At 47.2% G+C, this 25,126-nt stretch overlaps 1 long non-coding RNA gene across 1 annotated transcript; it reads right to left on the reverse strand.

The window, feature by feature from the left end:
* Window positions 1-14,294: 14,294 nt before the first annotated feature.
* Window positions 14,295-18,107, reverse strand: LOC308198538. Its single transcript, XR_013953994.1, has 2 exons — window positions 17,834-18,107; window positions 14,295-17,068 (listed from the first exon to the last, which is right to left on the reverse strand). It is a non-coding gene; the product is annotated as an uncharacterized lncRNA (long non-coding RNA).
* Between the last annotated feature and the right edge of the window lie 7,019 nt (window positions 18,108-25,126).

The raw sequence follows: 25,126 nt of genomic DNA on the forward strand, positions 1-25,126 counted from the left end.
GATGTGTACTGCTGTTACTTAACAGGTCTTCACCGCCCTCTTTCCCTCTGAGAGCTGTTGAGCAGAGTTTCTGAGCCAGTTCTCCATGCATCCCCTTCCTTCCTTCGTTTCCACTGAGGTTACTTTTGGACACGCAGTTGTGAAAAATGGGCATGAGATGCTTTTTTTGCCCCTTTTTAAAGAAAAATGTTCCAAATTTCTGCAGGTCAGAATGTTCCTGAATCCTGTTCGTCATTTACAGCTCTTGCAAAGTTAGCTATAAAAAGTCCCCCAAGATCAAGAAGCAAAGCCTTGTGTAACTTGCAGTTCTTAGCATCATTACAGAGATGATGTCATGTTTCCAGAGCTATCGGGAGTCTTATTAGGAAGGACTGAAAATGCAATACAAGCATCACCATGTAAGGGAGCAGAAGTATTTTATCTGCACAGGTGTTAATTCCATTTTTATTGCATATGTTCATTTGGAAAGGATTAATTTAAGTACCTGTTTCCTCCCAAATGCATGTTCCCGTAACTTTTTGTATGTGAATAATTCCACTGATTTTTTTAGTTAGCTGCAGATGTCTGTACTGTTTTCTTAATGACCTCTTGAGTGTACTGCACGTTAGAGTCCAGCTTTACTAAATCTGCAAAGCGTGTTAGCATAGACACAACTATATGACACTGCACTGAGCACAGGAGGCTTTAGTCCTCTGCAAGGCTATTCTCTCAAGATTTTTATAACGTGCGAGTACATCTACTCCCATGTTGTTTGGATTATTTATGAAGTGGCAGTGTCCTCTCTTCTTTCTTCTTTGGTTGGCAAATCTGTTTCTGTTTTTTTTTTTTCTTTCCTTTTTTTTTTTTTTCCCGTCTGGTATCCGGACCTCAAAAAAGTCTACCAAAAGGATAATCACCAGATAGCGTGAGTATTTAACATGCAAATATGGATGTTTTAAAGGGTTTTGTGTGTTTGTTATAATTAATAAGTGTTGAAGATACTTTTTTTATTTTCTTTGCTGTGTAGTGATCTAGGGTTAGGCCTAAAGGTAGTTTACCCCAGAACTTGGGAGTGTGACAGATATTCAATATTTTGTTGGTGTAAAGTGATTCATTTTCTGAGCTCAAAAGAATCAACAGTACATTGCATCTAGGAGTTGCATTCTAGCTTTGGTCACCATAAGGGCAGGATGCTTTGCTGCACAGGATTTTGGTGGGGGTGGAGAGGAAGCAGGGGTTTGTGAAAGAAGAGAGAAAAGAAGACCTGTTTTTACCCGTTAACAGGGTGTTTCAGATGCTCTCCAGGGACACAAAGTGATTTCAGCTCTTCTCTGGGTCAAGCAGGGTTTAAATCATGACTTTTCCTTTCCCTCAGTCGCTGCGTTTCATGAAGTTCCCTTCTCTAGGCCTGCTCTCCTTGTCTCCCCCTTCTGAAGGATGCTGCATGCTCTTTGTGTGGTCATGTGAGCCTTGCACTCATCTGTCCTTGTATTAGATGTGACTGTCCCCTGGAATGGGGTGGAAAGCCTAGTGCCCATGTGAATATGGGGTGAGAGGCACTGATACGGTACCTTGCTTGCCACATCTTCTGGGAGACCTCAGGGATGGCTCATGGCATCTTTATGCAGGCGTTTTCCCTTAATGAAGAGGGAGGTGGGAATCCTGCCCAGCCTCACCGTCAGCCCAGATACATCCCCGGTGGGGACTATAAGTGTAAAATTCACGAGGCAAGAGAAAGGGAGGGAGGAAGAAGCTGTCTGGACCAAAGACACCTTTTTGTTCTCCATGCGGCTGCCGTCAGAGAGGATCCCAGCCCCTGGCTGGCAGAGATAATAAGCAGTAATAATGCATTGGTTGGTGTCCCTAGACCGCTGCTTGCTTTCTGCATCAGATATCACTTCAAACAGGAATCCCTTAGTGTTAGGGCTTAATAACGCGCCTCCTCTCCTTCAGTCGTAGCTTGCTCTTTGTCTAGATCTGTTTTTTTTTCCAGTACGGTGGAACGAAGCTAGTGCCGATGAGCTGAGCCCTGTTCCAGTTTTAAAGGCAGGTTGAGGATGCAGCACTGCGAAAAGCAAATAAACATCTGTGCCTTGTGAAGGGGAAAAGAGCCTCTGGGGGAGCGGACAGAGCAGCGCCTGTGTCTGCGCGGCTGCCTGTGGCTCTTGCGCATATCGCAGTGCCTGTGCCTTGAGCCTGCATTTCAGCTTGTGGGTGGTTCGTTAGCAAGGGAGAGCTCGCTTAGAGCAGTGGTTTGGGGTTTAAAACCCTTACATTGTCAGCCCCCTTTAGAGCTAATGGAGCCTGACAGTTCTGGGAAGCAGGCCTTGTGTTTCACGACGTGCCTGACATTCCTCCCTCTTCTGCAGGTCGGGAGGTGGCTGCCAACCCCTCTGGTCTAGGGTCAGGGAGTGTTTCTTGGCTGAAAAAGGTACAGCTGTTTGCAGGACCCTGAAACGCAGCTGCCTAGCCAGCAAGGGATACCGGGGGTCCAGAGGGATGGGACCTTCCCAGGTCAGTGGGACTCGGGGACAGAGGAGGCCAGGAGGGGTAAAACTGGGCGAGCTGAGGTGGGGGATTGCAGCTAATGTGGGCACTGGGTGTCCTTCATCTGAGGGCATCAAAGGCCGTTCCCGGGGGCGGTGATGGAAGAGGATCAGGTATGTGTTGAACAGTGAAGGGGAAGGGAGGCCTGAAGGGCTGAGGTGTGTGAAATGGGGTCGGCCAGAGCTGAGGCAAGGACCCTGAAACCCCAGGGGGGTCAAGCTGTGGTGGTGGAGGTCCCCTGCTCAGCTGGTCCCCTCCTCAACACCGGAGTCACCAGTGACAGGCGTCCTGAGTCCAAACATGCTGGCCTACTAGATTCAGTATATTTCTTGAAAATTCTTCAATTCACCTCATGGCAGGCTGAGGTAAAACAACATAAGGCTCCCTAGAAATGCCCAGTTCTCTGCATTGTCTGTAACAGTAGCATTGGGCAAAAAAGCTAAGATAGAGCTGTTCACAGAAGCACAGAAAGCTTTGGTTTGGAGGGGACCTTAAAGCCCCCCCAGTGCCACCCACAAGCAGAGCAGGCCCCATCCAGCCTGGCCTTGGGCACTGCCAGGGATGGGGCACCCACAGCTCCTCGGGGCAGCCTGGGCTGGGGCCTCACTGCCCTCACAGAGAAGAATTTCTTCCACAAACCTACTCTAAATCTACCCCCTTTTACTTTAAAATTACTACCCCTTGTCCTGTCACCACACCCCCTGAAAATGGGTCCCTCCCCAGCTCTCCTGTATCCCCTTTAAGCACTGAAAGGCCGCTACAAGGCCTCCCCGGGGCCTTCTCCTCCCCAGGCTGACCCCCCCAGCTCCCTCAGCCTGGCTCTGTAGGAGAGGTGCTCCAGCCTCTGGCCATCCTCGTGGCCTCCTCTGGCCCCGCTCCCACAGCCCCATGTCCTGCTTGTGCTGAGGCCCAGAGCTGCAGGTGGGGTCACTGCTGTCTGAACTTTCGAGATTTCTCACACCTACCCATAAGTTAGGAGTCCTTCAGTCTTAAACCCTGCACCTTAGCTATCAGATCAGGTCTCTTCCCATCTAGTGGAGGCTACCTACAGGGTTTTTCACCCATCGTGAAGGCAGATGCTCTGGGTAGCAGGCTCTGTGCACCCCTTATCCCCCAAATTCTCAGTCCCCAATGGTACCCTCCAAATGGAGACAGCTTCTCCGCTTCAATCAGCTTGCTCAGGGACAGAACTCAGTCTTGTTTGTGCCCTGATGGCACTTTGTCCTGCTTGGAGGTATGTAGGTGTGGAATTAACAGGTTTGCAAACGAGCAGCTCTTGCCAGAGGTGGCACTTGAGTGCTTGAGTTTCAGGCTTGGAGGTACGTGCTCTGGGGTTTGTCTCTTCTGACGGGGGGCTCCAGGCTGCATGCTACCTAAAAAGGAACGCCATTACTATTATTATTGTTTGCTTAGAAATACGAAATTCCTGGTCACATGTGTGTACGGCAGGACATCCCATCTCCAACAGTTGAGGAGCACATGTCCCTGAGTCAGGTCTGGGTTCCTCTCTTCCCTTGACCCGGTGCCTGATCTGGCTCTAGCTGCCTCTGACTTGGCTCAGCAGCGCTGAGGTGCTGTGCTGTCGGAGATCTGAAGCCCAGATGGAAACTCCTTCTGGCACAGAGTCTTGGCAGCGCTTGCTAAGCCGGGAGGACCGAGAGCGGGACACGTTGTTGCTGCTTTCGGAGCATGCCCTTGCTTTCGTCTGTCTCCTCGCTGCAATTTGCTGTATTGGGTTTCTTCCTTCATGAAGTCGGAATAGTTTAGAGGCCTCAAAGACAGTCTCTCACCTCTTGGGTTACTTCTCTTGAGCACATCTTGGAACATAAGGGGGAAAATGCCAATTACTTTTAAATGCTTTAGGACTGCAAAGCTCTGGTATCCTGTGTCTGTAGAGGAAAAACTGGGCATTTGTAAGCCAGCCAGCCCCTACATGATTTAGGGGATGTAGCCCATTGAAAGCTAATTGAAAATGGGCTCCCAAGCAGCTTCACTTTAAAAATGAAAAAGTGCCTGTGATTTTTTTCTTTTTTTTTTTCCTGACACGCCTTGGATCCATCCTCTGAGGAAGCAACCGCCGCTGACATTGCTGCTGCAGTTGCAGAAGCAAAGGGCAAGACAAACGCTGTGTGGAGCCCAACAGCTGCAGGGCTGCGTGGCAGTTTTGAGAGCTTTGGGGAACGCATCCCTCTCTGCTGGTGCAGTCCGAGGGGCTGGGCTAGATGGCTGCAGAGAGATTAAGCTGAATTTGTGCTTATCCCAGAGTCCGAATGTACGTGTGATGGACCACGGAGCTGCCAGGCATGGAGAGCTTCAGCCCCGAACCCCCAGCGTGTCCCACCGTGCCCCGGGGAGCTGCCTGCAGGGCTGAGGCATGCCCCTTCCAAAATGCTTCTTGACATGTTTTGTGAGAAAATATTACAATATAATATTTCCGTTTTCCAGTGAGAAAGTTAATTAGAAGGAATTAAAAGGCATGGTTTATAGTTTAATTTAATGTGATGAAAAAAGGATCGGCTTCCCCCCCCTTCTGCCCAAATCCCAACCTGTGATGATGGCAGCCCGGCCTCGAATTGCGTCTGACAGCCACAGAAGGGAAACGCTTACCGAGAAGAAAAGAGAGAGAAATTCCACTCCAGATTTACGACTTGTGAAGCAGAGGTTGCATGGGTTAGCGTTACTTTATGTTGCGCTGGGTCCCACAGACTCGACTTTGTTGTGTGCCCGGGAACGGGCTGAAAACTGATTTTGTTGGCTGCTTTCACAGGTCACTTGTGTGCTCAGGTGCTATTTCGGGCCACTGGGTCTCTTGGTTTTGTACACGCAGCAAAGTGTGTGTTCAGACATGCGAGGAGCATGTGTTTGGCCCTGCAAGGTGGGGTTCTCCCTCCCAGGCTGTTTCCCCTTTTTGACGTCTATTTGGATTGAGGGGCTCAGAACAGGATTCTCCCTGTTCGGGGGAAGAACCCAGAAGGCTTCTTCTTTTGGGATCATTCAGTCTCATGGTGTAGGTCGATGCAGGGGAGCTTTCTGCTCCCAATCCCGGTGTATTTGCCCAGATGTGACCTCTGGGGAATCCTTGCCCATCTCAGGACTTCAGCAGAACCAGGAAGATTTATGGCACTGGGTAACAGCAGTAGTAGGGCCGTTTATTTTTCTCAGAGGCGAGAGGTGACACAGGGCATCTTCCTCCTTTCATCCTACTCGTATCTTGTTACTGCACCGAGGGGAAAACCGATAAGAGCAGGGACTGGGATGGGGCTCACCTCCCCCATTAGCCAAAAGTTTGAGAATCAACGTGGCAAGATCTAAATGGATCGGCTAGGAGGCACGTGAGGCCAGATTAAATGAATCCTAGAAAGCCTCAGATCCTGTTGTGGTGTCTCTGCTTGGTGGCAGGTGTGCTCGAGGCATTCTATCCAGGTGCAGCACCAGGGACACCCAGGACACATAGGAAGAGGGTGCCCAGCCATTGCCTGGCCTGGTACTTTTCCCCCAAATGGGAAATGGACTGAGGGACAAAATGAAAGGTGTGTTTAGGGTTGTTTGGAAAGAGAGAAGGCGCAGAGTCCTGTTGTGTGTGGGGTTGCGTAAGGGCTTCCAGAGGGAGTTCAGGTGTACCCAAAGGCTTCCGTTGGGAACACTTTTTGATGGGAGAAACTGGCACCGTATGTGTTTTTTAGGGTTCTAATCAGGGTTAGGCTTAGTGTTACTGTTAGGTTTACGTTTAGGGTTGTGAAACAGGGCAACTTCTGAAAATGCATCCAGTCATTAAGGATGGTTACTGTGTGTGCTGCGTTACTTTAGTCTCACTGCCTTGCACTGGATAAGGTGGAGGAACCGAAGGTGCTTGTGGAAAAGCTGTCTTCGGCTTTACAGGAAAAGCAGCCCCCGTACACGGATGGTGACAGCCTTTTCCTTGAAGCAGGAGAGAAAACAGACATGTTCTGCACATGGGTCACCTTCTCCAAGGAAAACTGGTGTCTCCACACATTGAAAAGTCTCATAACAAAGAAAAGTCTCCTTTCTGCTGGATTTTAAATCTTTTTTTCAGCTTTTGAAAAAGTGGAAATTTCTTTTAAAGAAAAGTAGTGGAAATGGCTATTTATTTATTTCTCTCACCTCTTTTTAAAACTTTTTTTTCCCCTGTGATTCCTGGCCCTTTCTGCACTGTAAATACTTCCAGTTGTGCTTGCTTTGCAGAGGGACAGGGCCAGGCATCCCAAGAGGATGCTGTGTAGGTAACAAATGGAAGAATAGATGAGTCCAGCTCAGCAGGCTCATATGCCCATCTTTACTGCGAGGTCTCCTAAAGGTCAACAATGCTAATAACAAAAAGAAGAGAATCTGTACAATCTACTTAAATACCTAAAATAACTGATGCAACCCAAAAGCCTGAGACACACATGAGGAATGTTGTTTTCCTGTGAAAAATGCCAGATACAGTCTGTGTGCCCAGGTATACCAGAACCTGCTTTCTCGGTCTCCTGCTGAACCACATCTAGCAAGGTCTCATGCTGCGTTGCTCTGGAAGGGAAAGACCCTTGCTTTCCATCTGGTGTAATTGCTTTTGTGTGAAAGGCTCCCTCCCCAAAAAGGCCAGAAGAGCCAGTTCCAGATGACCAAGATACAAACCGAAAGGACTTGTACTGATTTAATGGAAAAGGCATATTTTAACAGAGCTCTTTTTGTTTCGGAAGACTGACTCGGTCTAGAAGGAAATGGATGGGAAATGGTACAGGCAAGCAGCGTGAAGGAGCTGCACAGTATCTCTCAACTCCTGGGCTGGCAGCCTAGCCACAGGGACTGTTTTCTGGCTAACAGCTTTACATTGGATTAGAGGTGCTTAATTTCTTCTGTACTTTCAGGTTTCTCTGCTTTTTTGGAACAGTGTCTGCTGATGCTGGAGACCAAGCATCGGCTGTGCTTGGGAGGAGCTGGGGATACACAGCGTAGTGCAGAGCTGTCTGGGAAGGAGGAGTTGTTTGGATAAGAAGCAGTTGGTTTGAGCAGGAGGCTCCAAGCTGCTCTGGCTTTAACCTAGAGAAAAAGGAAGTCTTTCTGTCCAATTCAAATAATTTCGGTGGTACTTGCAGTGCACGTTACAAAGCTGGAAACTGGAATCAACCCGAGGTAGGTCCTGGGTCAGCATCAGTGCATGGAGCACAGGAACAGGCAGGTAGGAACCAGAAGTGACTCTGACAGATTGTGAGTGAGCAGGCACGCTGGGCTTTCTCATCACATCCTCCTAAAGACAGACAAACACCCTTAAACTATATATATAATATATATATATATATTTTTTTTTTCTGGAGATGTAGCAGGAAGAAAGAGACTGAGATACTCCTCTTTACAGCACCCACATTATTCCACTGACCACCCCAGTAATGCATCACCACAATGTAGTTCTCCTTGTAAGCAGCAATGGGAAAGAAACAAAAGCTGTTTTAATAGTTCTCAGTTACAACAATGTCTGAGGGTGCAGGGAACAAAGAATGACTCCACCAACAATGGGAAGTGTCTTGCAAGTCTGATGAATGGACATCAGATAAATGGCATTGGAGTCGAGTAGGTCTGATGACACGACAGACAGTGTCAACAAAGCACTCGAATGGTTAAATAAAAACATACAGAATTTGTATCATGGGGAGAAAGGTGAAGGTAAACAGACTGACAAGAAATAGTGAATATAAAAAAGCCGTGATGAACTCTTTTTTTCTCCTGGCCTTCATTTGCATGGATAGTAATGTCTGTAAGTTTGGGCAACTGGAACAAAATGCTTGTAAAAGTAAGTGGTTTAACATATATGTTGACCTGAAAATAATTGCTGTAGCTGAGCTTTTTAACTTTGTGTCAACAGTGGCGGAAATAGCTAAAGACCTTATTTATTACCCCAGAGGTTCTCGTGTCTGGAAGGTCCCAGGACATACTGAGAAATGGTGGCTCTTATTTTAGGAAACTAAAGCTACAGGCAGGAGTGAGCTTGGTGAGCTCTCACCTGGCATATCACTCTAGCCTTTACTGGAGCAAGTTGAGACCTCATTTCTTCTTGCTCTGGGTTTATAGCCATATTGGTTCATGGTTGCCCATGACCCCATCCTGGCCGACGTAGTGCTTGGTGCAGCAGCGTGCACACCTGCACTATCAAAGCTCTTTGGGTTTGTCATTAATGCAGACTCACCTGGCTCTTTGTGCGTTGTCTACTGGAAATCTGGGAGAAGGAGAAAGAGAGCAGGAAGGGAAAAAATTGCTCCGCTTTACGTATCAGCAAAGGACCGTAATATCTTTTTCAGCTGATGTGGAGCTCATCTTTCTTTCAAGATGTCTTGTTGTGTTATGTTTTGCTGTACAACTGCATTTGGATTTTCTCCTTCAGTTTCCTTCAGTTCTTGCAGGAGGGATTTTCTTCCCGGCCTCTGTTTAGCATCCTCTGCACATGTCACTTTCTTGTGCTCACCTCTTGCAGGCCATTCTCCTCGGTGAACGTTACTCTTGGAGAAGGGAGAAGAGGGCTGCAAGGAAGGATAGATGATATTTAGCTTGGCTGAAGATGCATAGCCCTTCCCGGGGCGTGCAGCTTGATGTAGCAGGAAGGTTTATTTGTTCTAGTCACACTAAGAGTTTTATTCATGCTTCTTGTTGCTCCTGGCAGGGTGGGAGCTGAGTAAGAGTGCCTCTCTGTCTCAATGCTCTGTGCCTTCCATGAACAGATACTGGGTCCAAACAAGAAGATCCTGACAAGAGAGCAAAGGGATAGGTGTGTTGGAGGATGCCCCAAGAGACCTAGTTTTCAAGTGACACCCAGTGGTGCCTGGTTCTGAGCAGCCTGGATGCAGGGAAGCTCAGATGGAGTGGGACAAGGCAGAGGAGAGCAGAAAATGCCCCCTGGGTGGCCTCAGCATCCCATGGGGTCTGGGCAGCTGACGACCTGCGTGTGCCAGAGGCCAGCCCTGGAGCCAGGAGGAATGCGTGGCCCACACAGTGGCTGTGGTTTGCGTGTAGCCCTGTGCCAGTCAGGTAATTTGGGAGGAAGGAGAGGTGTTCTCCTCCACTTTTAGTGTTCCCTGGGTGTCAGCTTTTCATTCCCGTCCGCAGAAGTGTCAAGAAAGGGCTGGTTTTATGTTTAACTCTGTTAGACTGGGGGCTGTAAACTCAGAGCCCATGTTAATAGGATACTTGTCTTTAGGAGCCAAAATGGAGGGTGAGAGACCAGGGTCTCTTGCAGCTAAATACTGTTCTATTGTGCTGCGTTTTATACCTGCTGGTAGCAGCGATCAGAAGCCGTGTGGGAACGCGCGTTAAACGTGTTATTACGTTAAAATGTCACTTTCTCAAGTATCATGTGCTGTGTTTGCACGGGGCTTGCGGGCTTGCAGTATGCGGCTGTGGAGAGCAACCAGAGCGCAGGACCACCCCGAGACGTCCAGCTGCTTCCAGCGCGGTGCCGCGGCGGGGGGACGGCAGCCCACAATAAAAGGCACGCACAAACTTCCACCGCTGGCCTCGGCATCCACGTCTGGGCTGGCTCCACCAGTGGCTGGGCTCAGAGGGAAAACCCCCGCGTGGTGCAGGGAGAGGATGTCTCCCCAGGGAGAAGGTGAGCCTGGAGAGGGAAGGAGCCCCTCTGTGTGGGGTAAAGTCCTGCACAGGTTCACGCAGGCAGGGTGGCTTTGTGACAGGGCTGAGTCCCAGTCACCTGCTGGTGTTTCTGCAGAAAAAGTCAGGGGAATGGGAGGCTTCATGGTCAGGTATTTAATTTGCATTGCTGCTGCCCCTTTGCCTCTACATCTCTCCTACTTTGGACCCCCACACCTTCGTATACTTGCAGTACATGTTCTGGCTGTCTCTTGGAGCTTGACTCTCTGTTGTACACCCTTGCACTCATTGTCAAAGCTGCAGACATGTTTGACTGGGAAAGCTACAAGGTCAAGCAGGAGTTTTTGTTGGAGGAGAAGCTCAACCACTGATCTGACCACTTGGTGACAGTCCTGGTTCTTGCATTGAAGTCTCTGGGTGTTAAAGACCTCCAGAAAACTTTGGTGTTGCTGAAGCTGTTTAAGCTCTTCCAAGCTGTCTTCTCCAAAGCTTTGGGAGATGGAAATAGAGCCTCCCAAGTGTGTTCCCAGACTCAAAAGTAGGTATTAATCAACAATGGCACATTTATATGTAATTGGCTCAGACTCCTCTGGAGGTGGTTGCCTTAGAGGTCTTGGGTTTTTTTTTTTTGTTTTTTTTTTTTTTTTTATTCTTTTTTTTTTCCTGTAACAGGGAACAGAAGGTGTTGAATGTGACGCTAGGCTTTATCTGGCCAGGAAGATCAACACCTCTGCAAACATCCAAAAGCAGGCAGCCAGAATCTAAGGAATCGGGGCTTATTACTAGACTTATGAGGAGGAAATCCTAAGCCATCCTTAGAAAAGTGCAGAAGAGGCCGGTCAATGGACACTGCCTTGCTTGGCAGAAAAGGCAACCAGAACAGCATGGCCGCTTGAAGTGAAGCTGCTTACTGATTGCTGAGAGCAGCTTTTGCCGGGGGCAAGGCCCTTGTGCCTCTTGTAAGCACACTACAGGAAGGCAGGCTGCCCCAGTCAGGGGCCCTGGGGGCAGCTTGGGACCCGAGCACTGTGGAAATAGGAATGAGGAGAGATTCAGACAAGACAAGTGATATGTTACCTTTAACACTGGGGAAAACAGAAGTGGCTCAGTGAAGCTGAGACAACATTTCTGGAGCAACGCAAGGTTTTTTTAAACAATTTCCTGATTACTTTAACTGCTTGATCTTACAGCTCGAGTATTGCCCTGGTGTTATTTCTTTGCATTTCATTTCCTAAGACGTCCCGAAGAGCAGGGAGTGCAAACTAAAATAAAACCTGGCATGTATTTTACAAGCTGTGCTGGCTTCTCCCACAGACCCCCTCAGCCCTTTGAACCACAGCTGCTCAGATAGCTGAGGTCACTGGAAAGGCTCCCACCGACTTCTTCAGGCCCCCCTGCGGCGATGCAGTTGCAAGATTGACCAAAAGGCCATTTTGGTAGAAAAGCTCCCACTGGCTCCACAAGATGCCAGGCCAGGCCCCAAGAGGCTTGGTCAGATCCCTCACAGCTCTGTGAGTTGGAAACAGCAGAGGCAGGCCCAAGGTCATGGTCATCAGCCGTCACCTCCCCATGCCAGGCAGCCCACGGGGCTCCAGTTGTCTTCCTAGGGTGTTTGTGGCAGCTCCCGAGCATCAGCTTTTCCCCTTCGGCCTCAACAACGAGTGTGGTTACAAGTTTTTTTCGATGGGGAAAGTTGCTTGCCTCGGGCCAAGTGTAGAAATGTGGAAAGGATTTGGATCAAACTTTTTTTTTCTTTTTGGAATTTTGTTTAAAGAAATAATAGCGCCTTGGGCAAGAGCTGAAGCATGGAAAATTTTATCCCAAAAGGTGGATGCTTTGTGAAATTATAAGCGTGTGAAAACAGGTGGTTAAACTGAAATGGTTTTACAGATTTAAGTACAGAGGGTGCTACCAAAAACCTGTTATAAATCCTGGAGTGAACTCTTCTTGAAAGGCAGAGGTAGAAGAACAGGCCATCAGCAAGTAACCTGAACCACTACCAAACCCACAGGCGGCTCCAGAACCAGCAAAGAAGCCAAGCAAAATGAGAAGAGGCTTTCTGAAAGGTCAGCAAGGGAGCCAAGTCCAGGCCCAGGCTTCAGTATATAAACTCAGCCTCAAAAATGACACCCTAGTGACTGATATCTGGCTGGGACAAATTTTACATGCGGCACCTGATCCAAAACCTGCTCGAGTCAGTGGCAAGTGCGCTGCAAGCTTCTCAGAGCATTGGATCACGGCCTTAACCGTGCAGCCAGGAAGAAAAACACATAAGCAGTGTGCTGCAGCACGTTGCGGGGTACAGGAGGGGCTGGTGAGAGCTGGAATCGCGCTGCCCTTTGCCGTGAAAACGAGGGGATGTACTGGTGGAAATGGTCCTAGGAAGAGCAAAGTCGTGATGAGGTGGAAGCTGCAGCTGCGAAAGATCAGGAGGGGAAGGTCTTGCAGCTGTTACTGGTGTAATTATAGCTAAAGGGGCTAATTACACTGGGGCTTTGCTGTGCTAAGTGCTGTATGACAGGAGAGGGACCCTGTCCTGTGCTAATCTCAGTCTGCACAGAAAAGGGGTAGCAGTGTTTTCCAGTTGACTGGATGGTTTCCAGTGAGCCCCACTGATAAACTGTGCCAGAAGGCATCCACCCCCATGGAGAGGCTGTGCAGGGAACAAGGTGTCCTGCTCCCTGCTGCCTGACTGCCTTGGGCTCAGCCTTCGCCCACTGAGGCCTCCCAAAGGGCCACCGGGGATGGTGGCTGAGGGCAGTGGTGCTCCAGCTCGACGCCTCGCTCCCAGCTCTGTTATTAACTGGCGTACCGCTTTTCGGGCTCTCTGGGTCACTAGGAATGAGCTGATTGTTGTTTGTGTTACTAAAATGTAAGTGAGATTATGAAGTGTTATGATATATGGTCTGCAGAGTTTTACAGCTGTGTCTTAAAGGGCTCCTAACAAGAAAAAAAAAGGGGGGGGAGCTTAAACTGGAAGCCAGGAATACAGTCAAATTAAGGAGTACAGTGGCAATGCTAATTAAAACCCCTTGGAGAGAAGGGGGAGGCGGAGGAAAAGGACCCAACTCCCAGTGCTAATGCAGGATGGCTCACAAGGGAGAGGCAAGCCAGAGACCGGCTTGGGTGACAGGAGATAAAGCCTTAACTTCTTTTTCCTGTGCCATAGAGGAGGGTATCCTTGCCTTGGCAGAGGAGCCAGGGGACACACCAGCCACAGAGAACTTGCCAGTTGCCTGAACGCTTCGGAGCATGGAAGCCATTAGCCTCAATCAAGGGAAAGAGTTGTAACCTCCAACACTGTCCTAAGCATCTCCTTTATTTCTTTTCACATTAAGCAATATATCTTTTAACTATCTACAGAGGAAGCTGGCATCTTGCTGGAAAGTCTGATCAAGAGGTGTTGGGCTCCGCAAGAAAGCCTCACAAGGGCTTCCTCCAGGTCTCGGCTATAGGCAGAGTAACCAAGTGTCTTGGCTGTAAATACAGTTTATTTTGTCACGTAGTAGTACAAAGAGAGTTTGAGGTTTAGGTGTTCTTTTGGACCCCTCACAGACAAACCATGAAAAAATTAATAAATGAGTATGGCACTCATCAAAGCAAAAACTGTAAACTTGTCTTTATTAGCAAGAAAGAAGTGTAATTTTGTCTTTTTCCTGAAGAAAACTGTTTTCCTATGCACTCATGAGATAAAAATAATCTTTTTGGCCTATTGTTTTACCCTTTCTTCAGATGTCCTCGACAAACAAGCAAGATCTCGTTGCTCTGCCTTGACCCCTCACAGCTTTGTCTTGAGTGCCTTTGAAGCGGGATGGGTCTCGAGGCTTCCCCTCCAGCCTCACCAAGCAGGGCCTGGCTCTGTCACCTGGTGCCGACTCGGAGCAGCACCTCTCGCTCCAAGCCCAGGCAGAGGTGGCACACCACCTCTAGCCAGTAACTGCCCAACCACTTGGGCTTCCTCTTTGTGGGTCCAAACCTGGCAAAAAGGTGAGGTGAGGGCGGTGAGGCCCTGTCCCAGGCTGCCCAAGGAGCTGTGGGTGCCCCATCCCTGGCAGTGCCCAAGGCCAGGCTGGATGGGGCCTGCTCTGCTTGAGGGGGCCCAGCCCATGGCAGGGGACTGGAAGTAGCTGATCCTTAAGGTCCCTTTCAACCCAAACCATTCTGTGAGTCTATGGAGAAAAAAAAAAAAAAGCTTTCCCAGAAAGCATGAGCCTAAAGTACCAGTGTGAAACCTGCCGTGGTGGGTTTATGCCTTGGGCCTCACATCCATCGGGACTCCAGAGCGCTCCATGCCATTTATTCATGCCTTGGCTCCAAGCTTGGCTTTTTCCTTCAAAATAATCCAACTGGAAAGTGTTTAGGAACTGCTAGTCGTGCTGTTCTCCATTTCATCTGTTCAATAGGATATCTCCCATCCTCTCTGAGTTTTAGGAGTTAATTAGGTGAGTCAATGCTTTCTGGTCATAGCCCTAACTTCAGCACCTGATGTGATGAAGGTGCGGCCTTTCAAGATGATTTCAAGTTTGCCACCCAGATTTTCTTAGAGCTAAGAATGAGTGGATGAGTGTTTTTTTTTTTGTTTTGTTTTGTTTTTTACATGAAGCCACTGAGCTGCTGGATTACACAACTCCATCCAGGTCAGTCCAAAATCCAGACAAATTTAGATCAGAGACATCAAGTCCTGCCAAAGACTTGCAGATCAAAGCAAGGAGTACTGGCGTGGGAACACAATAACATTCACTACACTGGCTTCCTCTCTGGTTCTGCAATAGATCTCGTTCATTGAGGGAAGCCATCTCCCTTCCATCACTTTCATTTAAGTGACTAGGATCTCACAGTACCATCCTGGCATACTGTTTACAGCAATGGCGCTAGGTTTTGCAATGGTGCAAACAGATCAATAATAGTGGAGAAGAATTAGCAAGGGCTAGTAATGACTCCACCTGTTGGAGACCTGCTTTCTTATGTGATAAGGTGCAACTGTCTTTTTCCGCCTGTGTTACTGGCCTATAGCACTTTCGGTTTGTTCCATAAGTGTGTTTGGCAGAATGAAATGCCATTCCCTGTTTTGTGGCATTGACAGACTTGCTTTACTGGAGTTCAAGAATGGTCCTTACAGACTAATTTGTGGTACTGCTAATGTACTGCACACTGTCTCAAGTGAACAGTGAAAATAACCTGTCACCACAAGGAGTAAGTAACCAGGATCAGTTTTTATAGCTGGCAAAGCTGATCCACCATACCCTGCATATGGGAAAGCTAATTTCTCTGTATTTTACTTTATTATTTTCCTATGACTAATATGACTCAAACCTAAGTGCTCTGGAAGGATGTAATTTTCAAGGCGGATGAAACCTCACAGCAGCTGAAGAAGTTCACAGAAGAGTTCACAGAAGTTCACATCAAGCCTACTTTCAAGAACACACACTGCATTTACTTCTCTTGGTTTAATGGTGGAAAGGGAAACGAAGGAAGAGGACCTTTCTGATAAAGGATCTGTCGGCACAGCATGCAAGTTACCACCAATTTCAAGGCAGTGCCCAGTCAGCCCAAGAGAATTAGCATCAAAGATGTGGCAGAATGCAATGAACCCTGAAAATACTGTCCTCCTGTAAGCTGATGGACTGTCTTTTATTAGGGCAACTGTTACCATCAGAAACTTTCAGCCACGTGAACTTTCCTTCAAGGGCCATGCACAGAGCTGGATTCTGTTTCCAGACATACAGCTGGCCACTCTTTTGGAGCCCAGAGTCTTGAAAAGACACCTGACTCTTCCCTTGCTTAACCTGAGCCTGCGGCTGGTGAGGTGCTGCTCTGCAGTGTCTGCTTCCTTGTCATTATGGACAAGGAAAAACTGCTGGAGGAAAGGAAAAACGTGATGGAGTGAAAACTGCTTTTGCTTTCCTTTGGTGTTCTCAGGAGCTGGGTCATTTCCTCAAATGAGGAAAAGTGCTCTCCCCTAGATGACTCTTCACACCAGCATTCAGAGGAAGTAGGGCAGAGAAAGGCTTTCCAAGCAGGACCCCGCAGTGGTGGTACACCTCACTACCTTCTCATTGCTGGGATGGGGCATGTCTGCTCTTCCATGACAATGAGGCATAGAGCAACATCTGATCAGGATGACCTAAGTGCTGCAGAGGAAGTTACCAGGGAAGAAAAAGCTGATTTGCTAGCTCCAGCAGCAGGCATTTAACATTTTTTTCCATCACCTTATGTTAGAAGTCCAAGCTGCTCAGGAGCTGGCCATGACCAGGACTCAGACATATGGCTTCTGCTACATGGATAGCAGCCTGTGGTCTGCAGGGAAGAGACCGGCAGAGTGGAGGACCTACAGCATGCCTGTCCCTGTCCTCTGTGTCCGGTCACCCAGAGGAAGAACGGACTTTTCCTTGGCAAAGGAACAAAACGCTGCTAATTGCTAACTGCTGAAGATGGGGATGAAGTTAGGAGGTGAAATGACACATGCAAGTCCCAGAAACGAGGAGTTTAAGGGTGAAAAAGGGGCTGTGCACTTGAGTTTCCAGCTGTGTCTGTCACTTCCTAGGGGAAAGCAAGAAATGCTCAAGCCTGAGTGAAGCCTTCCTGGAGGATATGTTCCCTGGGAACTCTCACTTTGATGGCTGTGAAATCCATAAAACTTTTCTTCTTGTATCTGGGAAACTAAAGCCAAGCTCCTGTGGGGCTGTCCTTGGTTAAATAAATGACAGTAAAAATAACTCGCAAATGCAACACCAACATGGGCAGATAAATCAACGCCTGGAGTGCCCATTAACGTGCGCTGCCTCCTTTCTGGGGGGCTGTGAAGGAGTCCTGCTAACGAAATCCAGTCAAGAGGTAGGAGGCAAGGTCCCATCGAGTTATGACTCACAAATCCATCAGCAATTTCATTTCAGAAGAGATACAAGGTTTTAATACAGCTGTCAGCAGCATTCTTCAGGTCGCACTGCTGCATAAAGGAGAGTGTTAGAACCTGGGACTTAAACTAAACAGATTTCCTATAGGAAACACACACAAAATTACATTGCTTCTAAAGTTACTTTTATAGACATTTTCCCCGAGAAATATTTCTCCCTGGAAAAATAAATTCACAGGATGTAATTAAAACAGTTATATGTGTACACTGGAGTGGCCCCCTTTAAGTGCTTCACCAAATGCACCACTAAATGAAGGAATGAAAGCCAGCTTTGTTTAAATCTATTAATAACAATACGTATTAATTATAAAATGAGACATTGTTCTCTTAGTTTATGGTTATGAAAATAGCCTTTAATAAGGCTGAGACTGGAGTAGCCAGCTTTGCAGTTGTCTGCGCTGTTAAAAAGGCTTTGAAAATCTGCCATAATCTGCTGCTTTCACTTGTCAAACCCTGACCTGATAAAGGCAACGGGTATCAGATTCCATACCCTGTGGATGCTGGTAATAACCGGGTGCTGATGACTGTATTTTTTTCTGCTTTTCTTGCTCTTTTCTCTATTTTTAGCTTTTAAAATATATATATATATTATTTTTTAAAATCAAACTCTGACATGTTGCGTTCTATTAGAGTTTAACTTCCACGCTGTGGGGAGTAAAGCCTTAAGAGGTTTGTCTCACTCCATCTGAGCAGGGAGCAGTGGTGCAGCCCCACCTGCCCAGATAAGGAGGGATGACGATTACCCCATAATCATGCCCCATCGCCCCCAGTCCAGCAACGTGTGGCAAATCCACTCACCCCGCTGTGCAAAGCGCCTTGGCCGCGGCACCTGCTTCTGCCTGGGGAAGGGTCCTCAGGGCTGCCGAGATGTCACAGCCCGGGGTTTTGGTAGCCTTTTCCTCGCGTGGATTTGTGCTTTTGGAGAAGCTCTGTGAAGCACCACGGAGGGGAGGCAGCCCGCTTGATCAGCATGTACAGCCCAGCTGAAATATTCTGGAGAGGCTATGCTGTCTTCCTTCCCACTTCTCACAGCAGCAGGACCGTGTAACGTGACACTCCTGACCTGAGCAAGGGATGCTGTTAAAAGCACAGTTAGCTTAGAGATGCTTTTTGGGTCGTGGCATCGCGTGGCGTTACCGTCAGCTCCCGCAGCATCCATCTGAGCGGAGGGCATTGAGCCGCTGTTCCAGGGTGCCATATGCGGGGCTGAACCTGCTGGAGGGAATTACTGGTGTAGTGGCAAAGACACATCCCTGCCTGCCCCTCTTGTCCTCATGTAGGTCATCTCTCACTTTGTTACACTTTTTATTTCATCTTCCCTTTGTTCATTGTATCTTTCATCCTTTCTTAGTAGGGATGCAAGCCAAAAGCCAAAATTACACCTTTGTACCAGCATAAAGGTACCTGTAAAATGCTTTGGGTTACTATTAATTTGCTATGTCTCTGTCCTGATCACCAGGAAAACATTCCCGTGTCCTCCAGGCATGGATGGCTGTATTTTCTATCTCTGAAGCAGAGAAGGGTGACATTTCTAATGTCCAGGACCCTGTTGTCAGGGGACAGGTGAGAACTTGGGGTCATTTGTTAAAATAAATGTGTAACACCTGATGGAGGAGACACCGTAAGAAGGGTTATCAGAACAGTCAATGTTAGTTCTTTACTGGAAGCTGATTTTTAGTGGCTGAAGCATTTTAAATAGCCTCTCCAGAGCTGCTTCCAGTAAGAAAAAAAGAGGCAAAAGAAGCGGATAAAAATGAACACGGATTGATCTGAAATACCTTGAAACAGAAACCTCTTCCCTGGGAAGGACTGGGGCAGGGAGAGGTGCTTCAATGTGTGGAGCCGAGAGTCAATTTTCATTTCTTAATTAGCTCTAAGCCCCCTCGCCCTGCCACCGCGAGTGGAAGCCAGGGCAGGGAGCGCTGCCCTGCAGTCGCTTCACAGCTGTGCGGCGTCGCTGCCTCTGAGCGGGGAAAACAATCGGGGAAATGTTTTATGTTCACACTCCACCTCGGAGGTGGGCCCGCGTCCAGAGCGTACCGTAAAACACGCAGGAATGCCGCTGGTTGGGAACACGCTCGTAATTCTTATGCCCCTCTTTCCCAAAGACACCTTTCTTCATTTAATTGTTTTAAAACCGCAGCATGTTCGCATTACCCTCTGCGGAAATCACATCTGAAAACGACTTTGTAGTTTCTTTTTTTAGTGTTGGGATTGGAGTAGGGGGTAGCTCTTGCTTTGTTTAGTTTCCTTAAATCCCCCTCACCATAGCGGCCGGGGGCTTCTTTTTCCCTTTTACTCTCTCAGGGCTCAATTCAATAAATATACATCCGGCTCCTTCGCAGGCATCGTCTGGCTTAATGAAATTGCACTAGGCACTTCCAAGGGAAGGATGTTTATTTTTCTCCAATGATTTGGTTAGGCTGGTCCGGGCCTCGTGTGCCCGCAGAGCTGATCCGTAAAGAGCCCCCCGTGGCTGTGCGGGGACGCTGTGTCAGCCCGCGAGCGCCTGCACTCACTCAACACGGGGATTCTCTTACTTCGGGGCCGGGGGCGGGCGGGCGGCTCTATTTTCTATATACAAGGCACAGGGAAAAAAAAAGCCTGCTCAGAGCACGGTGTTAAGGTGGGAAAGTCGAGCACTCGCAAGGCTAGAACTGTCTGGAGAGCAGGCTTAATGCATCTGTTTATGTGAGCACATTATGAAATTCTCCTATTTTCATGTGGTCCCATGCCTGTTTTTCACAGTTATGGCATTTTCTAGCTTTTGCCAGAACTTGCCACCTTCGCGGTGTGTTTTCTCCGTAGAGGTCCAACGCCCTGGAGATCCTGGTGCCTGTTCCTGGATGCTGTGGTGGAGTTAGATATCTCCAAAAGCACGGCCTCTGAAGGACGAGGGAGGTGTAGGTACTGGCACAGGGGACTCTGTGAGCCTTTTATCACTTACAGAATCGTTGAGGTTGGGAAAGACCCCAAAGATCACCAAGTCCAACCATCACCTAACACTGCCAAGTCCCACCACCAAGCCATGTCCCTCAGTGCCACATCCACACCTCCCTTAAACACCTATAGAGATAGGAACTCTGCCACCTCCCTGGGCAACTTGTTCCAGTGTCTGACCACCCTTTCCTTGAAGAAGTTTTTCCTAATATCCAATCTAAACCTCCCTTGATGCAACTTGAGGCCATTTCCTCGCATCCTAAACATCCCCGATGTCCTGTGAGTTTGTGTGAGTTTGTTGAGGCAATTATTCAATTTGACATCTCTGCGTGTTAAGAGACCAGCTCTGGTTTGGGACATTTTGCATCTTTCTAGTGCAATAAACAATAAAAGCCTGGCCACGTGCCATGTGGATAGACTGATGCAGAAAAGCCGGATGCATTCAAATGGCAGTATTTCATGGTGATTCCTCTTCTCTCTGGGTCTGGTGGTGATGGGTCACAGAATAAACCATGTTCTTTGCCTGAGAGACCTTCACGCAAAGCCATGAGGCAGAGGAAGTGTTGTGCCAGCAATAAGCATTGGGACACCACGAAACTGACCTCTCCTGACCCTCAGCTCCTGATCTGAAACTGATTTTGCAAAGCATCAGATTAAAAAAGAAAACATTCTTTCATTTTTGCCCTTCCACTCACAATTTCAAAGTTTTCTCCCCATTGATGTAGCTCATGGTATAATTTTGAATGAAAGACGAGTGCCGTTCGCAGCATCCCTGGCTCTGCTTTCTGTGACGTGGGGGTTAGGAAATCTCCAGCTTCACATTCAGAAGGGGATGGTGGCTCAGGGAGCATTCAGGACTTGTCAGAGATCACACAGTGAGGGGCAGGGGTGGGAAGTTTGCTTTCCTCCTGCTTCTGTTGCCCTCAGCTTCTTAAACTGCAGCCCTGCTTTGGGATGATCCGGTCTTGCTGCTTTGAGTTAATTTGCTCCCTACTTTGCTCCTGATGAAATTTTGGATGGTTATAAATAGACGCAAGTGATTCCTTTCAGATTAGGTTCTCCTCATCTTTGATCTGCAAAACCCAACCAAGTGTTTCTGTTACAGCAGCTTCTTCTCCATTCAGCCGAGGATGGAGGCAGTGCAGGAAATTCTAGTTTGCCAACAGAGTGGATGAAACCAATGGACTAACGCTAACTTTGAACAAACATTTGACATTTTTCCCTAGGAACTTACATACATTTTTAATGCTTTCAGCAATGGTAGTAGCAAAGCAAGGGACAAACATTCCCATATTATCAAGCAAATTGTGTCACAGTCTTTTTTTTTTTTTTTCTTTTCTCTGTTTGGGGATCAAGTTCAGTCCCACTTGAGCCAACATGATCTCTAAGCCTAACTGAAATATCTGTAGTAAAACTTGTTCCTAGGAATGTAAATACTCGATTTGGTTTATTGCAGGAAATCTATGAAACGGGAACGATTTACATAGGGATGCATGTGCTTGGTGAAAGGAATCAGAGCTGTGGGTCCAACAGGTGAGGGAAAAGCACCAGAGTCTGGCCATCGGGCACCTGGTGGAGCAGGGCCTCCCATCCCACATCACCTCTGCTTATTGCTTCAATCAATGCTTCCTGCTGCTGGATATTTCTCACTGGTGACAGCACGTCCCTTCCCCATTTCCATGCAGGTATGCTTTGCATAACTGATTTTTTTTTACCCCTCTGATTATTTATTATTATTATTTATTATTATTTATTATTTATTATTTATTATTATTTATTATTTTATTTAATAGCCAAGGGAATGCTCCTAACATTCCCACTGCTTACTTATGTTATAACTAGAAAACTCTCCGGGGGATTTAGCCATTTTCTATACTCCTCAGCATAGTGACTTTGGCATGTTTCAACACTGAGAGCAAATGCTGCTGGTGGTGTTTTTTGTGAGGCAGGCACCAGCTCTCAGCTCAGCCTCAACAGTGGTAACAATCGTAGGAAATGGGGCTGAACTTCTCCTGTGCTTGGGCTATCACCCATGGTGGTGAAACCTGCTTCATCTCTTCCTGTCGGACCCTACCTATCGCTCCTCTGCAAGACCCTCAGCACAGGGCACGTACCTGCTGCAGATCCTACTGCACCACGAGGGCAGATGCTCCTTGGCAGGGGTTGAAGCAGGCAATGCCCAGACTCAGAGGAAGAGGAGGGACAGGGAAGGCTGCAGACAAGTGTTTTTCACACGCGTTTTGTGTGCTTGAAGTGAACTTTTCTCCTCCTCTTCTCTGGTAGCTCCTATCTTTCTTGCTGCTCTTGCTTTTCCTTTAGGTATTTCTTCTGACATTTGCACACAAGTGGTGAAAGAAGTTGTTCAAAGGGCAAAGAAGAAAAAAAAGATTTTCATTTTCTTCCCATCAAAATCTAAATATTTTCTGAATAAAATATTCTGAACAAAACAAAAAACCAACCAACCAACAAAAACAACAACAACAAAACCAACACCCACCAAAACCAAAAACAAAAGCGAATCCCCCCCAAACCCCAAACCAACAATATCCTTTGTCTGCAAATTCCCTGGTGGGAGTGGGGGAAGTTTGACTAAAACGTTCCTGTGTGACTCATTTCTGGGCAGCTCTTTGCTGTCAATGGAAACTTGTCCTCAGCAGATTTTATATTATTTTCTAACCTGCCTGCAAGGAGGTGTTTCGTTTGTTGACTGAGGTAAAGGAGGCGCCTGCTTCTCCTTTGATACTCCCACATCTGCCATCAGAGAAGGGTCCAGATGGCAATTCCACCTAGAAAATAGTGATAAAAACTGCACTGGTGCTTCCCTCCCGTCTCCTGCTGGGGATGTCTCAGATGTTGCCTGTAGTTGTTGCTGGAAATGGCCTGATCAGAGAAATGTGTCCTGAAGAGTAAATACCCACCAGCAGGCAATGTCCATGAGCTGAGGCCAGCTCCCAGAGTAGTTGGTGACCCAAAGGCTCCTCAGACAGGATTTCAAAAAAGTGCTTGGAAACCTGCTCTATCTCAAAAGGTCTCATAATATTACTGGGAGAAATGAAGGGGGCATGTAGGACAACAAGTGTGTGGCCTGTTCCCTCATAAAAAGGCACCTTCAAAGCAAAAAACAGCAAACAGCAAGCATCAAGGGGCCAAGATGCAGTGAGACCCACATCTCTCTGCAAGATCCCCGTTGCAGGTGAGATGTTTGTGACCTGCCAGCCCCTGCAACCAGGCTACTGATTTTATCTGGGTTTATCCTGCTGGTTCTTCACCCAGCCCTCGTTCCTCATGTGCAGAAGCGACCATACCAGTCTGCTGGGATCAGTGGGATCACCATTCATCACCATTTTGTGCCATGCTGAAGATGACAGATGGGTGGGATTTTCTAGTCTCTGCCTTGCTGTCATGTTTCAGTTTAAGCTCCACTCCATCTTTCCCACTTTCTTGTGTTCAGAATTGAAGGAGCAAAGTCCTGGACACCTGATGGAAGGTCAAAATGCACATAAATACAGCTGATGCACCAGTTTTCATTCCTCCCTGAAGACAGACATATTAAGCAATGTCAAGACACATTTGCAGCATTATTAACTTTCTGCACTTTCATAAATTCATTCCAGGAGCTCACCAGACTGCAAGTAACCTATCTGTTGTCTTCTTTGTGATTACAGCCCCAATCCTAATGACAATCCCGGATGCTGTAATTAAGTTCTCCTCCCATCGCTCATTTCTGTTTTCTGTCCCAGGCCCTTGTTAACATACATCTTCATGTCCATTTCAGAAATTATATGAATTCCACAGAAAACTGTTGAGCTTTGCTAAAAATGGGGTGGAAGGGATTTTTCCCCCTTTCCCCACAGATGCATTTATCACCAGGGCAACTTAACTTTAGCGTTCACTAAAAATTTAAGCTGTTGGCTTAGATCCAGGAAGAGAGAAGTTTTATAGACTGAGCTAAGCGTGAATTACAGTAATGGCTATGACATTTCTCTTTTCTTTTTTCTTTTCCTTTCTTTTCCTTTTTTTCTTTTCTTTTCTTTTCTTTTTCTCTTTTCTTTTCTTTTCTTTTCTTTTCTTTTCTTTTCTTTTCTTTTCTTTTCTTTTCTTTTCTTTTCTTTTCTTTTCTTTTCTTTTCTTTTCTTTTCTTTTCTTTTCTTTTCTTTTCTTTTCTTTTCTTTTCTTTTCTTTTCTTTTCTTTTCTTTTCTTTTCTTTTCTTTCTTTCTTTCTCTTCTCTTCTCTTCTCTTCTCTTCTCTTCTCTTCTCTTCTCTTCTCTTCTCTTCTCTTCTCTTCTCTTCTCTTCTCTTCTCTTCTCTTCTCTTCTCTTCTCTTCTCTTCTCTTCTCTTTTCTTTTTTCTTTTCTTTTCTTTTCTTTTCTTTTCTTTTCTTTTCTTTTCTTTTCTTTTCTTTTCTTTTCTTTTCTTTTCTTTTCTTTTCTTTTCTTTTCTTTTCTTTTCTTTTCTTTTCTTTTCTTTTCTTTTCTTTTCTTTTCTTTTCTTTTCTTTTCTTTTCTTTTCTTTTCTTTTCTTTTCTTTTCTTTTCTTTTCATCTTTCTTTTCATCTTCCCTTCCCTTCCCTTCCCTTCCCTTCCCTTCCCTTCCCTTCCCTTCCCTTCCCTTCCCTTCCCTTTTCGAGCTGCCTAACTGTTACTCTGGTATTGAAGCAGTTATCATTGCTAAGTATTTCATAATGCATCTTTCTTTTAGTGCTTGGCAGGTCTGGGAGGAACCTTGGGGGTTTAAAAGGTGGTGCCTCTGGAAAGGGCATTCTCCAGTGGGAGAATGGAGGGGCTTACCACTCATTTTAGCACCAGGTATACATAATTGTCCTTTTGTGCAGAAGGGCAGAAGGACAGGTTCAGCTGCAGGTCCCTGTATGTCTGTGCCCCATGATATTGTCTTCACGAGCACATGCTGCTGCTGGGGGCTTTGAGCCATCCTGCAGAACAGAGACCACTGCTGGGCTCTGGGATCTGGTGACAAGGGATACATGGAGGTAGCCTGTGCAAACAGGAGCAGGTTGGAGGGTGCTTGCCAGGTCTGGGCATGCAGGGACTCCAGCTGTGCCCCAAAAGACGGGAGGATTCCTGTCTGCCCCGAGCTGAGTGTTTTCAGGAGCAGGACAGGTGAACAACCAAACATTAGTGAATGTGGCGGTG

Source organism: Anser brachyrhynchus (assembly GCF_964034855.1).
Source record: "Anser brachyrhynchus genome assembly, chromosome: 7".
Lineage (NCBI taxonomy): Eukaryota > Metazoa > Chordata > Aves > Anseriformes > Anatidae > Anser > Anser brachyrhynchus.